This window comes from Cryptotermes secundus, unplaced genomic scaffold, assembly GCF_002891405.2.
Source record: "Cryptotermes secundus unplaced genomic scaffold, Csec_1.0 scaffold1413, whole genome shotgun sequence".
Taxonomy (NCBI): Eukaryota; Metazoa; Arthropoda; class Insecta; order Blattodea; family Kalotermitidae; genus Cryptotermes; species Cryptotermes secundus.
The window spans coordinates 20586-36629 of record NW_019730119.1 but is presented as its reverse complement, the minus strand read 5'-3'; the positions used below and the strand labels follow the sequence as shown (position 1 = coordinate 36629).

The following is a 16044-nucleotide window of genomic DNA, read 5'->3' as shown; positions in this document are numbered from 1 at the left end:
TATAATACTCTTTTAATTTAGGACAACTAGTTACTCTACTCATCATGTAAAGATATTTTTTACGCCTACAGGACACTCTAATTCCATTAGTAATCCACTGATTATTATACACAGTATTTACCACAGATTGCATAGGAAAACATGATTCAAAATTAACTAAAAAGGTACTCAAAAATTTATTAAAACTAGCATTAACATCTGTGTTATCCAGGGTACCGTCCCATTCCTCATTGTGTAACATGTCAATAAATTTTAAGACTCTAGACTTGGTTATTAGTCTTTTCCTAACAAGCCTACTGTTCTTTACTTGAGATTCAAAAACATTATTTATCATCAAGTATTGTGCATCATGGTCTGAGAGCCCATTCATTACCGAATAGACTTGAACAGTGTTTAACCTATTATAATCCAAAAATATATTGTCTATAGCAGTGCTAGATTCTTTGGTTATCCTTGTAGGGAAGTCGACAACGCGACATAAATTATATGTATACAAAAGTGAGATTATCTGGTGAACATTGTTTGAATTACTTAAAAAGTTTACATTAAAATCACCACACAATATAATTTCTAACTTAGGCTTATATAAAAATTTTAAAATTATTTCTAGTTGATTGACAAATTCTTGGATGTTACCACTAGGAGATTTATAGATACATAAAAGTATAAAAATATTGTTACCAATCTTCATCTGAATTGCACAAGCCTCTATGACCTTTTCAATATAATATTTGGAAATATCCACTACATTACAGCTCAGATCGGATTTACAGTAGATGCACGCTCCACCTCCAATATTATATTGACATGAAAAGTTGGAGGCCAAATAATAATTTTCAGGTTTTATTGTTAATAATTTCTGCTCTACCAAATAATGTGTGGACTTAAGTCATGGCTATACAGCATACAAGTCAATTCAACAATTTTATGCTGGAGCCCTCTTATATTTTGATGAAATACATTTAATGTTTTAAGCTTAGGCTGAGATTTATTCAGTCCCCGGAAATTCTGATGGTATATCTTGAAAAAGTTAACTGCAGGAACATGTTCTACAGCCTCACAACCTATCTGAGATTGAGTATTTATATGTGGGGTGGCAGTGGATGAGTTGGGAGGAGTGATCTGAAGTATATGGGGTACTTTGTGAATATCATTTACCATAAGAAATCATTTTTCCTGCTCACTGGAACTTTCTTTTGCCTGTTTGATGTTCTGGGACAAGTTTCTACGGGATCTAAGGTGGTCAGTTGGTTAAATTCATTCTCGCTATTTATGAGGATTTCGTTTCTGTTTACAGGTACTATGGTGGTATCTCCCTTTATTTGATCATTTTTCCATCCTAAGCGAATTAAACCTTCTACTTTTCTCCCTAAGATTGTGGAAATTTGAGCTACTGTTTGAATGGCAATCTTTTCTTTCCCTTGCTCATTTAGATGCAGCCCATGTTTTGTAAAGAATTCTCTATTGAGACGATGGATGAAGTCCAAAATAAGCCAAAAAAAATACATATGAATTGTTGTATGTGTATATATTACATTATCATCCAACACACAAACAAGTTCTTTTATAATGTTGTACTTTAGCGTCCTGTTGCACTGATTTTCGTCCGTGATATGTATGTATTTGCCGTCTTGTATGGCACTCAATTTCACATGTCACTTCACTACATGTTTCAGCATCACTATGCCATCCTCAGGTGTGTAATTTACGTCAAGTTATTGCATTGCTTGCCATCATGTGTCGTTTATAAAATTATCTAAAATGCACATTCTTCATTAACTATAATAAAATTTAAAATTTACATATATCAAAATTTGTTAATATCTGTCATCTTACATGTCTTAACTCAAACTCGCAGCCAAGAGAGAAGGACACATCACATTACACAGTATACACAAAATATAGGAAGAACGACTCCCATAGTGGAAGAATGATATAGTATGCAAGTTTGAGTTAAGATGTGTAAGATGACGGATATTAACAAATTTTGATATATGTAAATTTTAAATTTTATTATAGTTAATGAAGAATGTGCATTTTACATAATTTTATAAATGACACATGATGGCGAGCAATGCAATAACTTGACGTAAATAACACATCTGAGGATGGCACAGTGATGCTGAAACATGTAGTGAAGTGGCATGTGAAACTGAGTGCACTACAAGACGGCAAATACATACATATCATGGACAAAGTTCTTTGATATTTGGACTTTCCCTTATCTGACTGCTTATTAACTATTTGTGAAATAAATTTATCTTTGTCACTTTAAATGTTGCATTTGAGTCATATGTTGATTCAGTTCTATCTAATTCTCAGATTGTTGCAGTTTTCTCTTGCCAAGACTCTCTTTAGGTTCATGTCCTGTATTCCCTTTTACCTCTTATGTGGTGTATTTCTTGTTTCATTTGTGCATTCTACTTGCTGTGTCCTATTCTTCATAATCCTATGTGAATAGCACAAAATGTGAAGTTCTGCAATATGTAATTGTCTTCATTCCCCAGTATTTTCATCTTGCATAGGTCCATTATTGTCCACGCACTTTGCTTTCAACCGTCTTCAGTGTCTTTCCTCCAAGTGATTCTTTCCCTGAGGTCCAGTTTAACCTTTATCATCCAGGAACTGGGGATGTGAACCTTGTACTTCTATGCTGCTGGTGACCAGGTTTTATTTAGGATGAATGATATTTCTATGGAAAACAATGCATTTGTAGGCTTTCTGGACCTGTGTGCTGTCACAGAAGTGTGATGAATGGACGATAAAGGTTCATGTGATCCTGCCATCCCTGTCTTTTGTCTTCTATGATTATATGGTCTTCTTTCTTGAAGTTTACCAGCCAAATTCCAACCATTCCTTGTTTACTCCATTCAGTCTGTATTTTCCATTATTTCACCCTCGCTTATTTAATAGTAGGAGAGTGGGAAAAGTGCTCCTTATCTCATTTTCTTATTGTGTCTGTTTGTCTGCCTGTCAGGTGTCAATAATCGTCCTCAGGATCTTGTGTTGAAGATACCTTCAGTCTTTGGCCTTGATTTTTTCAGACTAGTGACATGCTGAGTTTTATGCCTGTGTTAAATTATGATAAAATTATAGGTTTATATATCTTAGAACATGACTTGAGCTCAGAGGATTGTTTTGGAATGTATTCATCATTTGGATATATTTTTAGTAGGACATTGGCTTCTAAGATTGTTGTTCATCATTAAATTCCTGCTTTGGAGAAAGCCTGGGGACATCTATTATAATTTGATTGTTCCACAGAACAGTTTAGTATCATAAATTATATCAAATCAACATATATTAGAAAATGAAGAAGTTGAGAACTGGTGGAAGGTGTGAAAATATGACAGACAGGAGGAGGAGGAGGAGGAATAATGGAGCTTCACACTTTTGTTCTTACATAGTGTTGCAGATACTGTGTTTGAACTTTTTACTTGCATCTTCATAATTTGTTTTCCTCTAATACTGATGTTCTCTTCATTTTAAGGTTGAACATCATGAGATGGAGAAAAAATATAGTTAGCTATTGGACGAGGAAGATGTGTTGGATGCATCTGAGAAGTCTAAAGCTGGGGGTACTGCAACAACAGAAAAGAAGTTGACTTCTGTTCCAGAACCTATGAAGAAGGAAACTTCATTACCACCGGATCAACCTCCTGGTGTTACGATTGCACCTCCAGTCAATGCAGTAAAGGCAGAAAAGGATGAAGAAGTGGAACCAGATTCAGAGCAGGATGACCCAACTGGTAAATTAAACTGCTCAGTTTGATATCCGACTGTACAATTAAACCTCATAAAATAACTAATTGAGGCAGCTTGTAAAGAAGAGTGATTTGCAGAATGGTGAAAATAACTATCAATATGGCCAAAGTTATTCAACATAAAAGTACAGGTTTTGCTGCATATTATACTTGTAAATACCATTGTCAGTCTGTGGGTTGTTACATCTTTCATCTTAGACCACAGACACGAAAAAGGAGGTCATACTGTTTGTCCTGATACAACTCAAGTGTCAGATCAGGCATAAAATTGGTAGGTTAAAGCTAACCCTATTGCCCAGCACCATGCAAAGAAGGTGAATTGGAGGTATGGTGAAATAGCTTCATTGATTCTTAATCTTTGATGGTGGGTGGAGGTAAAATTGTGAGCTTTGCACTTCCGTCATTGTTACTGTTGAAGAAGGAGTTCCTGGTACACACTGAAGTGTCTGGTTGATTTCCAAAATCATTCTGGATATGATAATGGTTACGGTGGAGGGCTCTTGTGAAAATGGTAATGAACCTCTGGGTTACTTAGAATGTTGGGAATTTATTGAGTAGCTGTACAACTGGCGCTTTTCAGGAAGGGTTCAGCTCCATGGAGTTAGTTTAGTTAATTCCATACCATGTCTGGTGATGTCCTATCACGCGTACTACCTTTGCTGCAGGTTCCAACATGGTACCTCGTAGTGTCTCTGGCCACATGCCTCATCTCACGGCTTCCTTGATGTCTATGATTTGTTTGCAAGTTACCTGGGGGCTCTGGTTTCATCAATTGCCTCTCACCATGCCACTTTGCCCTTCAGAACCTTCGAAGAGTTCCTAAACAATGGTTACTACGGGCTCGATGTTCTTGCCAACACTTCAGTAATCAGCAACATGAGGGATCACTGGCATTTTTTGGTCCTTAAATGAAATTAGTTGAAAGCTACGTTTACCTAGTTACATGTCTCAGGGATGTGTTGTGAATTTGTTCACAATGGGCCCACAACATCAAGCAATATTCTCTACTTCGTTCCACCATAATTTGGAATAAAATAGAACAATTACGTACTAAGTTCTGTCGATACATATGTATATTGTTTGACGCTGTTTTGTCACTTGTATCATCCGATATCTTCTGAACCAAGAACAAAGGGCTAGAATAATAAATAAGACATTAAAAATTGGCTCATACAAGCCCCTCCGAGCCACTTGCACCAAATGCCTGTGATATCTGCTACCTGATCACAGATTTTATGCAGTTGATATGACCATGTACAATAAACAACCTGTCAGTTACTTTTTGTTTTTTGTACAGGAATCAACTGAAATTTTGTAATAATAGTTATGGGAATCCATGTTCCCTGACATGAGTAATCTCCTGAGAAGAAACAGCGAAGGTCGACATTGTGCTTGTCAAGGTGAACACTATGCATATATGTTGCCACTGTACATCCTCCTGACTGCTCCTGACTAATGCTCCCATCTGTACATTACAAACTGTTCCATATGCTTACATTTCTTCAACGAAGGCCGAGGCGACAGTCTAGCACTAAAGCAAATGTAAGTACAGTTGCTACAATTTAGATTGACCACTGCACAGTAGACAAAAAAAGAATTATTTTTTTAAAACGAATATCAGGACAGATGAAACATTTTTAAGATACTGCTACATTTCAGGTTTGTATCGTATCGCCCTAGGTTAACACTCCTGATGTTCCTGTTTTCTTAATTTCTCTAATTGCAAGATTATACAATTCAATTCTGTTCCAATTCCACTTCCATTGAAGTCCGAAGGACAGAATTAAGCAGTCAGCTGTTATTTTCATCATCTGTATAAATGATCTAAACAAGGAAGTGCTTGTAATGTCTTTTCTGTGGAAAGTGGAAAGATATTCACAATTACAGTAGGACCAGAAGGCAGTACTTCAGTCAGTATTGCAGTGTTGAAGGTGATTTAATCACGCTTTCAATAAGGAGACTACATAGGCTTGGATCACAGGATGATATATGAATGATGGATTAGAAAGAAATTGGAAGGAAATGATTGCCGACTATTCTAGATACTATGCTTACATTTGCCTGAAGGGATTGAGGAAAACCATGAAGAACTGGCCCAGTCGAGATTCTAAATGAATACAAGTCTACAACGTTTACCTTTCGATCAGCTTGTTTGGTCAGTTACAGTGTTGTCAGTCAGTACTAATGATGTCGACCCTTGTGGAAAAATGTACCCTTGGACGGGAATTTCTCTCGAGCAATCTTCCCGAACTTTTTAATCTCCAAACTTCCTCAGTGAAATCGTTATGTCAGAGTGCCCCTCAAGGGTTATAACATGTAAATGCAGATAAATGGAAGGGATATATATATATATATGTGTGTGTGTGTTTGGGAACTGTAGCTTGTACAATTATACATACATATACATCATGAGGGAACATTTGTGAATGTTGTGGCACATACCATGTCCATATTTTATGAAGTTTATGCAATATGAAATTTTTTTCAGATATGCACAGATAGGAAGGACTTCAGTACATCAGAACAATGGTACTATACCTATCCCCTCTCCTCCCAGCTTCTGTAAAATTAGCACATCTTCACTCTTTGGAGAACTGGCCTTCATGTCTTGAGATGGTTATATAAAAAAATGCTGTTAGATTGTTATTTATTGGTTGAAATGAACTCAGTGTTCAGGTATACTGTATTGAATGCATTGTATTGCAGTGGTAAGATACTGAGAAAGGAAACAAAGTTCTACTAAACTCATACACGTTAAAAAAATAGTTACATATATTGACATCAAATAAACAGTTGTAGTATTAGGAGAAACGTGAATTATATGAAGTGTGAAAGAGTAGTTTTCTGGGATGTGTGCAGTCTCATAGATTGGTACCACTGTTTCAAACAAACCAACTTCCTTCATCTTTATTCTTCTAACTAGAAAGTGGAGTAAGAAGGTTCCTCCAAAACGCTACTACCCATTTACCAGTCTACAAGTCTGCATATTGGAAGACCAAAATCTTAATATACACCACAATGAGAACCTCAAATCTGAACTGCAGTTTCTATGCTGAATTCTGAGTGTTATCTGTAATTAGCTTCTACACCTTGAATTGTTCCTGAATGCTTTTTGTTAGAGAAAACGGTTTCCTCCAAAAAGTAAGTATATTAACTTTTATAGAAAGGCTCTTGCATCTCCTACTTTTAATTTAATGCAAAAATAACTTCATACAAGTATGTACATAGCCTAGTGATGGAAATACTAGGAATGTATCTAATCAGCCTGTGAACCCCTATCTGCTTCTGTCTGTAAATCTGTGAGAAGTGGTGCTAAGCTCAAACACATTCTTGTGGCAAATGGGTAGAAAACAGCAGTCACTTATCAACTTACTGGCTCACACTCAGTGCCTCTGCCTACACTACAGTTCTTGTAATCACAGATTTGTTAAGGTTAAGTTAAATAGGACACCTCATACTTAATGCAAACATCCATATGTATGAATACTTATGAACAGGGCCTGGATTTTGATGACCTGAAAGTATTTAAAAAATGACCGAAAAAATCCAGAAAAATGACCTAAAATATGACCCAAAAATGTAATATGCAAGGCCCAGATTTTGATGACCTGATAATATTCAAAAAATGACCGAAAAAATCCAGAAAAATGACCTAAAGGAGAAAAGAAAGAACACTTCGCTTCCATGTTATTCACAGTTCAGAAAACATGAAGAAAAATTCCCTAAAATGGCCAAAAATGACAAGAAATACCCTTAAAAGTCCAAAAAATGACAAAAAATTAACTGTAAAATTTCCATTTCCGTAACCAGCAGCTCATATCCTAGATTTATATATTTAAGAGCATCACATAGGATACAAGGAAAAAAAGATGACATGTCATCAAAATCCGGGCCCTGCTTATGAATGTTAATGTAAGAAATAAATTTATGAAAGAGAATTACAAACAAAAAATTCAATTTTATGTAAACCGATTACTATATCTGCAAGGTTTGAGGCAGTGATCATGAACATCATGTGTAGTCTGGCAGATAATTATGGCATAATACCATTGAACCTATACTGTATTTAGTTTTGTAGAATATTCCCATCCTGGTTTTTGGAAGACAATACACAGCATATTTCTGACTGTGTGATGGCCTCCCCACCAACTTAGTCACCGATTGCACAATAAATCAGTCAAAGTCTGCCACTTTTGACTGCAGTACCAACCGACTTGTGTACATGACTGTAACTTCTTGTTTAATGAGCCTGTTACTGGATCAGCTACTGTCCTTCGCAATATTTAGAAGCTGCTTTAGGGCCAATATCATGAGAACTGTTCAGTGGTGACAGTAGATCACCAGAAGATAATTTAAAAGGGTTAGTCAGACTTCCCTGCATGGGCATGGTAGAGATATTTTCAAAGGGTGGGAAGAAGAAAATTTTGTAACAAACTTAACCTCTAAGCCATTTAAGAATATTTTTATGGATTGACTTAGAGTTGTGGGTCCTTACATTGAAATATAAAGTTTTGGCGTTTCATTCATTAATTTTGCTTTTATTTTGAAATATCCATACAGGAGGGTGGCAGATGCCTCACCCCAAATTCCTCTTTTTGTCTGCTGCAGCCTTTATCTGAATAAAAAAGTATTTGATTACATTCCTATTACAGTAACCTAAAATGTGATTTAGCAATTCAGAGAAAGAACTGCTAATGGATTATAATGATAGGACCATCCGTTAAGTGCCTTTTATCTTACATTTTGTTCTCATAATTTAATGCGCTCTTAACTACCTACATAGAACTACGTCTTCTTGGTGGTCTCCATTTTTCATGCTTCCTACCAAAACTTCATATACAATTTCTTTCCTGTTCTGCCAGTATCATCCTCCTTGATTTGAATATTTTAATGGTATTTGATGAGTAATCAAATTCTGCAAGATCTTAATTATTCACTTTCCTGAATCTTCTGTAACTCAAGCCTTTTTAGGTCCAAATATTCGTCTTGGCACCCTGTTCTGAAACAACCAAATTCTAGGACCATCTTTTTGTGGTTCCAGCCAATGTATAATGCCAAGATATTCAAGACATTGAAAAGGTGCATCAGTTTAGTAACGTTGTCATTGAATGAGCAGGGTTCAGAGGAGAATATTTGGATTGAAGAGAGATGAAATGACTGGAGGTTGGATATAACTGCGTAATGAGGAGCTTCATAACTTGCTCTCTTTGCCAAATATAATCATAATGATCAAGCCAAGGAGGATGACATAAGCAGGTAAAGTAGCATGAATTGGGGTGGAAGAGGAATGCATATAGGATATTGGTGGGAAAGCCAGAAGGAAAGAGACCACTAGGGAGACCAAGACTTAGGTGGGTAACAATATTAAAATGGATCTTAGAGAGATGGGATGGAGTGGATCAAGCTGGCTTAGGATAGGGACCAGTGGGGGACTCCTGTGAACAGGGTAATGAACCTTCAGGTTCCATAATGTGCTGGGAAGTGCTTGAGTGGCTGCACAGTTGGCGGCTTCTCAAGAAGGGCTCAGCTCCATGAGTGAGTAATTGCCATTTAATACTCCCAAATGACAGATCTATGCAATTACTCGTATTCCAAGTTCAGACCACCTCATCTCTCTCATTTTAAGGATGATCATAACCACTAAGCAGGTAAATTAACATATTCCCATTCGTTTATTTAACATACAGAATAAAATCTTGCACTGGGGTTTGACCTAATATGCATTTGGAGCCTGTTTTCACCATGCTTAGTGAAGACCATGCTGTTTCCAACTGATTTCATTTTTTCGCCATCAAAAGTGGTCCCTTGTGTGAATGCTGGAAGGTTTGCGCAGCTGGGATATACATAGTGTGCAGGGCGCATTGTCTTGTATATAGTTCTATTTAATTTTCTGAGCTGAGCTTGGCAAGTGCAGGGCATCATGTAATTGGTTTGATACGGAATATCAATTCAGGATTATTTCAATGTTATAGGGCAGTTGTCACAGAGGAGGACTTGGTTGGTGGTTGCTGGGGTTGATGTAGACAGAAACTGTCAGATGAAGACAGCGGTGATGGGATGGGAAGGTAATTGAATTTAATTGACAGAATAGTTGAAGGTGTGTGTGGTGGGAGAAAACATGTTAGAAAATATAGTACCCTAATAATCTGTTGTTGTCACTCCTGTTTAACTCAAGCACAGCAAGACACTACCCAGTAACAGTATATCCATATCTTCATGAACTGTATCCATTTGTGGAGCACTTTCTGTGATACTCTCCAGTGATAAATTTAATGAGAATCTACACATGTTATGTTCTTGACACTATGCATCATCCTGTTTTACCAGAAGATGGAGACAGAACCCAGTCTCCAAAACATTGTGTTTTGAAATGAAAACAGGACGATGGATAATGTCCAGAAACGTATTTGTACTAATGTGCCATCGTCACAAACTTTTAGATCTTATTAATGGGAATCAATTTGTCAGCTACCTGAAGGCCTTTGTATGGACCCGGGATAGCATAGTCGGTATAGTGACTTGCTACAGGGTGGACTGCCGAGGGGTCGGAGTTCAAGAAATTTCTCTTCTCCATGTCATCCAGACCGGCTTTGGGGTTCACCCATCTTCCTATCCAGTGGATATCGGGGGGGGACTCTATCCCAGGGGGTAAAGCGGACGAGGCGTGAAGCTGACCACTCACCTCCAGCTAGTGCCAGTGCCAAGGTCAAGAAAATGTGGATCTATACATCCACTCCCCCATACACCTTAATGGCATAGTGCTTAGTTACTTAAGCACAGGAACAACTTTACCATGAAAGCCTGTGTCTGTGCTAGGTCTAGGCCTACATCTAGGTGCTTCTAAAACGTAAGTCGCGAAATATTCGTCCGACAAATTTTTGCAGAAAATAATGAGGCACATATTTTATGGCGAGTACATTTTAACTATAAATCTTCCAGTCTTCGAGATAATTAAAAATGGGAGATTTCCTCTGCGTATATTTCCTAATTTGTTGTATAATACTAATAACCTGTTACAAAAATATCATACTGCCTCCATACTGTGAGCGTTAGAAGTATTTGTGAGAGAGACGACATAACGATAAAATTAGTGCATGGAGAGAGACGAATAGTTGGCCTTGTGGCTGAGTGGTGTCTTGTTGCCTTATCAACCCGTGCAGGCATAGCTCTAGCAACCGTCTCTTGTTCGGGGCTTGAAGCTTTTCTGGGAAGTTTCTGACGTCTCGCTTGTACAATGATTCCTATTGTGTAGAGTCAAGATTAAATGTTGCATGAACTGACCCATGCAGTTTTGGAGACGCCGTGTAAACACTGTCGCATATAACCTTCATGTACGGGAAACATTTCAGTCCCCAGATTCGTCTTATAGTTATAGACTCCCTTAGTGTAAATACAAAGTTGAGGTCCACTTATAATAAAAATGTTCTAAAATGTTAATAAAATAAATAATTACTAATGAATCGTTATAAATGGCGAGTCTAGTATGGATTTTGTGATTGAACGTTATTCTCGTAATTTAATATGGCGCTAACTGATGAACTAAATGCATATAAGTTGAGCCCCCGAGAACCCAATAGTTGTTCGTCTCCTGAAGAAGTTCCAAGCAAGTAGTGGAAACCTAATGCTTATTACCATAGTAACAAATATCCACTCTTATTCTTTATTCTAAGCTAGACTTCGCTCCTCCCACGCTACGTCATGAAGGAGTATCGGGTATTGAGCGTATAGATCCACATCTTGACCTCGGCACTGAGTGGTAAGCTTCACGCCCCGACCGCTTTACCCTCTGGGAAAGAGCCCTCTGTATCCACTGGATAGGAGGTTGGATGAATATAATTGTGATTAACAGAGATATTACAATGGCGTTGTTCACAGGAAAATTCTAGACTGCATCCCCATTTAAGCTTGTGTACACTTGCCTTTGAACGTACTTTTCAGTGTCATTGGTACGCATTTTGATTAACAGAAATTTTTTATTGAAATATGTATTCAATATCCAATAATAATAATAATGATAAAGATAGTTTCTGGAATGTAATTTGTTACTCCCTGAGAATTAGGCTTAGCAACAAATTATTTCACAGCCGTCGTCGTGTACGCTACGTGTGTACGATGCGTCACTGGCCATCTTAGCTTTGTAAGCGTTGCAGGCCGCCATTACGAGACAAAGCTTGTAAATTACGTAACAGGTATGAAATCGTGTTCTAGAAGTGAAATATTAAAGACTTGTTCGAACTCCGTCCCTCTGAATTTAAGGGTCATGGCATGAAATCACTTAAATTAAAAAATGTTCGCTTATTTATGTAACGTACCAAATATGTACGATTTTGTTAGTTTGTGGCATGATTAATACATGGGTTGTGTGATCAAAGAGTAAATTAAATGAATCCTGTTGCTTTGTGTAGGGCCCGCAGTTTCCGACTTAGTTCCGTCCCCCGCCAACAACTTCCCCGGGGAGGAAAATAAGGAGGCTGGGCCGCACTTTTTGATGGATTGTTAATGTTTTTCAACTTTACAATAGGTATGTTGTACGGAATAGAATTAAGTATGATTTAAATGTGAGCAACACAGACGCTGCAACGGCTTTATCCCTAGGAATAATTTAGAAGGCGGAGCCATTTAAAGCTTGTGTAATACTTTCCTTTGTACGTAGTTTTAATTACGAATTTCACTATTTTTTCATCGAATCAAATAATATTAAATATCCAGTAATGATAGTAATTAAAGTTTATTTAATGTAATTGATTGCGAAAGCGAGAATTGAAGCTTAAGACAGATTTATTTCGAAAGGCACAGTTTCTCACGCTGCATAAGCTCAAGGCGCAACTGGCCACTTTTGCTGTGCAAGCAAAGCTCGTGACAGCGGTCCGCCATTACGAGACGAAAGTAGAAAGGTTAATGAAGTGGTGTGAATTTTTGTTCTTGAAATTAAATGATAAGTTTTGTTGTTATATTTCGAGTTAGACTGTTATATAATGTTTACATTCCGAAGCGTATATTTAATAATTGTGACCCTCCATGTAGTAAGGCGTCATGTCTGCCCAAACTTGCTTCTGTGTTGCATTACAAGTAAGTAAAACTAGACGGTGATTTAGATTGGCGTTTTTATGATAAAGTCAGTTGTAGATGAAGTAAAATTTACACACACACCCGCATGTTTTATTGGTCATCGTTGTGGAGTTGGGGTGAACTAGGGTAAGAAAATGCAGAAAGTTAGAACTTCGTTAAAAAAAGATAGATCCTTCTATCCTCAGTACAGAGAAAAGTATGTGAAAGTGATCATAAACGGCTTAAATTTTGGCTTGGGTGCGAATTTTCCATCCCGCCTTGCTGATAATAACGTGGTTGTCCCCCCCCCCCCCAAGTGCTGTTTATTATTCACTTCAATGATTTTGCAGTTTCTAGTTACTGAACTGAAATGTTGGTTAATGGGTTTCAAGTAGATTTGAATACATTTAACTACAGTTTTTGCAGTGACTAATGAAAATACATTTTTTTTTAGTTGGAAGTGAGTACTGCATTATGTATGAGACAGTTGTTAGAAAACGTTCTACTTTATATGATTTCAGTGATTTGTTTTCCACAGTTGAGAGAAATATAAATTCATTAACTTATGATGCTTTTTTCATTTAAAATAAATACTAGGTATCTTTGTGTATACAGACTTAAGAATTCTGTGATAGTAACAATAGTTCTGTTGTTTCTTGCACAGGCAGTGGCCATGGTGAGCTGCCAACCACCATGGAACTTGTCATGTATTTGTTTGAACACGAGCTGCAGTGGAAACTTGATGAGGAACCAAGACCATAAATGTACAGGTATGCCCATGTCTTCTGCATTTGGCCAGAGATCTGCAGTAATATATTTTGTTATTTACTTTCAAAAGAAATGTTTTAAATGCTGTTTGTTGCCCTTCAGTATTTCCTGAGTGAGGACCCATTTTTATTTCAACTGCTCCCACATAAAAGACATATGTCTTATTTCACTAAATCCAACAAATTTTTATTCCAGAAGCAATACTGTGCTCCAAGCCTCCAAAGTAGAGTCACTGCTGCTCATTTCTGTAAAATTTTGCTGTAGCTCTCCTGATGAATTTTTTTTTTGTTGGATTATTATTCTGTTGTTGAAGATTTATTATTTTAACCTGCAATATATAAGTACATACTTGTAACGTGAAAGAATATTAAGTTAAAAGGACACAATTTATTTGTTTTTACATAAAATAGCTTTGGTTTTCCAAAATTTAATCTCTGTTGTTAAAAGAATATAAATGAATTGTACAGAAAATACATTTCATTTCATTCAAATTTTATTTCGAAGTCATTAATACTTACTTTTGTAGTTGAATATAAATATATTCCTTTTTAATGAAAATGAGTTCTGTTTGTTAATATAACTTTGCAGATTTAAGTATGTACTGTTATACCTAACACACGATAAAACTAAATTTTATATGAAATACTAATTTTTCAAAATTTAAAGTTGCTGACTTGTATGAAATCATGACATAGCATCCAGATTGCAGTACACACACAGTTCTTGTCTCTCCTGTTGATTTCATTTGTTCCTACAATGTCCATTGTCATGCCTTTCACATAAAAATTAAAAGTGTCTTAGTTTAGGTGAATTCTTGAAGAACTAGTTCAGCAATCCACTTCATGAAACTTTTGTTGTGCTACAGTATATTAACAAATCTGTGCAACCAATTAGGGTAAAGTTTTCCCTTTGCTTACTCAGTGAAACTCCACAGCTTGAAAATATATTGGGGGAGTGGAGATATGGCTCCAGTATTCATAATATTGGTACTTGATGGAGGTTAGTGGTGAGCTTCATTTTCTTGCCGCTTTAACCCTATGGAAAGAGTTTTCAGCGCCCACAGGGTAGGAGGTTGAGTGGGCTCCGGAGCCAGTCTGGATTTTGTTGAGAAGAGATATCACTTGTCCCTGCCAGGAATCAGACCGCTGTTCCGTGGTTGTCCAGCCCGAAACCTGTCACTGTACCAGCTGAGCTATCCTGGCTTCCTTTCCCACCTATATTAGTAGGAGATATTTAATGCAGCATTGAATTAGCCTTTCTACTCACAACTTTTAGCCTGTAGATGAATTTTATCAATTTGAAACGACGAACAGCCAGCCATATTTAAGTTATGTGTATCAAAGAACTTCCAGAAAGATAAGTGTATGCAGAAGATCATGCATATAAACCTCATGCTGATGCAATTGTAATAATAGAATTTGTGTGTGCTGCATGAGTTTAAATTTTTCTCTGTGTAAGTTCTTTTTTTTATTATTATTTTTCATTTTATTTTCTAAGTATGCTGCTGAAGATGACAGTCGTCTGGCATATGATCCCGTATAGTTTGGTAGGTAAGAATTAACTGCCCCCATCTTTATTCGTCTACCCTGAAGACAATGTAACAGATTGCTCTGAAACTTTGGTACCTATGTACAAGACAGCATGAAGTCACATTCCAGAAGACTCTAATCTTAATATTCATAGTTAGAAGACCCTTAAATCTTAAATTTTATTTTTAAAGCCTGTTGTACCTTGACTTATTCTATAGTGACTGTTCAAGGATAGATACTGGGGAGAACGATTTTTCTCATCTTAGGTTTTAAAAAAAAATCTCATTTTCAGGTGCACACATCTGATCACTCTTATGAAAAAATCTCCATATATACATGTACAACATAAAAATAGCGAAATCCCTAGTGTACAGATTTATATCCATGTAATGCGTGTACTGTCCCTACGTGAATATGGGTACAAACGCATCAGAAGTTGTTCTAAATTCTGTTATAAGGTACAGTGGCTTTTTAGTGTCTTTTTTATGACACATATCCAGAAATATCAGTCAGTTGCAGACTGACACACCACTGTAGTTGTATTCACATATTTGTGTAGTTAAGTCAAATTATGCTACTTCTATGATGCATCGTTCTTAATTTATGACATACGAATCACTTACGAATGATTACTCGTATATGATATGTAAATTTATGAAGAATTTAAAAGAGATTCAGTGACTTGTGTAGAGACAAGTGATCTGTATTTGTAAGGTTTTAGACTATGACAATGCTGATTACAAATATGATGTGTAGTGTAGCAGATTCTTGTTGAAGTTTCAGAGGGAGGCAGCCATTTTCAAAACAGTGTAATTGTATATAAACCTGTTACCACAATTAGACTTGTACAGTAGTATCCTCCTCCAATTTGGAAAATTGAGCGTACAGATCCTCTACTTTATTATGTTCTCAGTAACTTTGCTGTAGTCACTGAC

The 16044-nt window shown here is 36.7% G+C and overlaps 1 long non-coding RNA gene across 1 annotated transcript in view; it reads left to right on the top strand.

Moving 5' to 3' along the window:
• LOC117282458 overlaps nucleotides 1–5273 on the top strand; it is a 7455-nt gene extending 2182 nt beyond the window's left edge. The window contains exons 2-3 of the long non-coding RNA XR_004513192.1: nucleotides 3491–3749; nucleotides 5062–5273. This is a non-coding gene — a long non-coding RNA (uncharacterized LOC117282458). The remainder of the gene's footprint in view (nucleotides 1–3490; nucleotides 3750–5061) is intronic.
• The last annotated feature ends 10771 nt before the right edge of the window (nucleotides 5274–16044 follow it).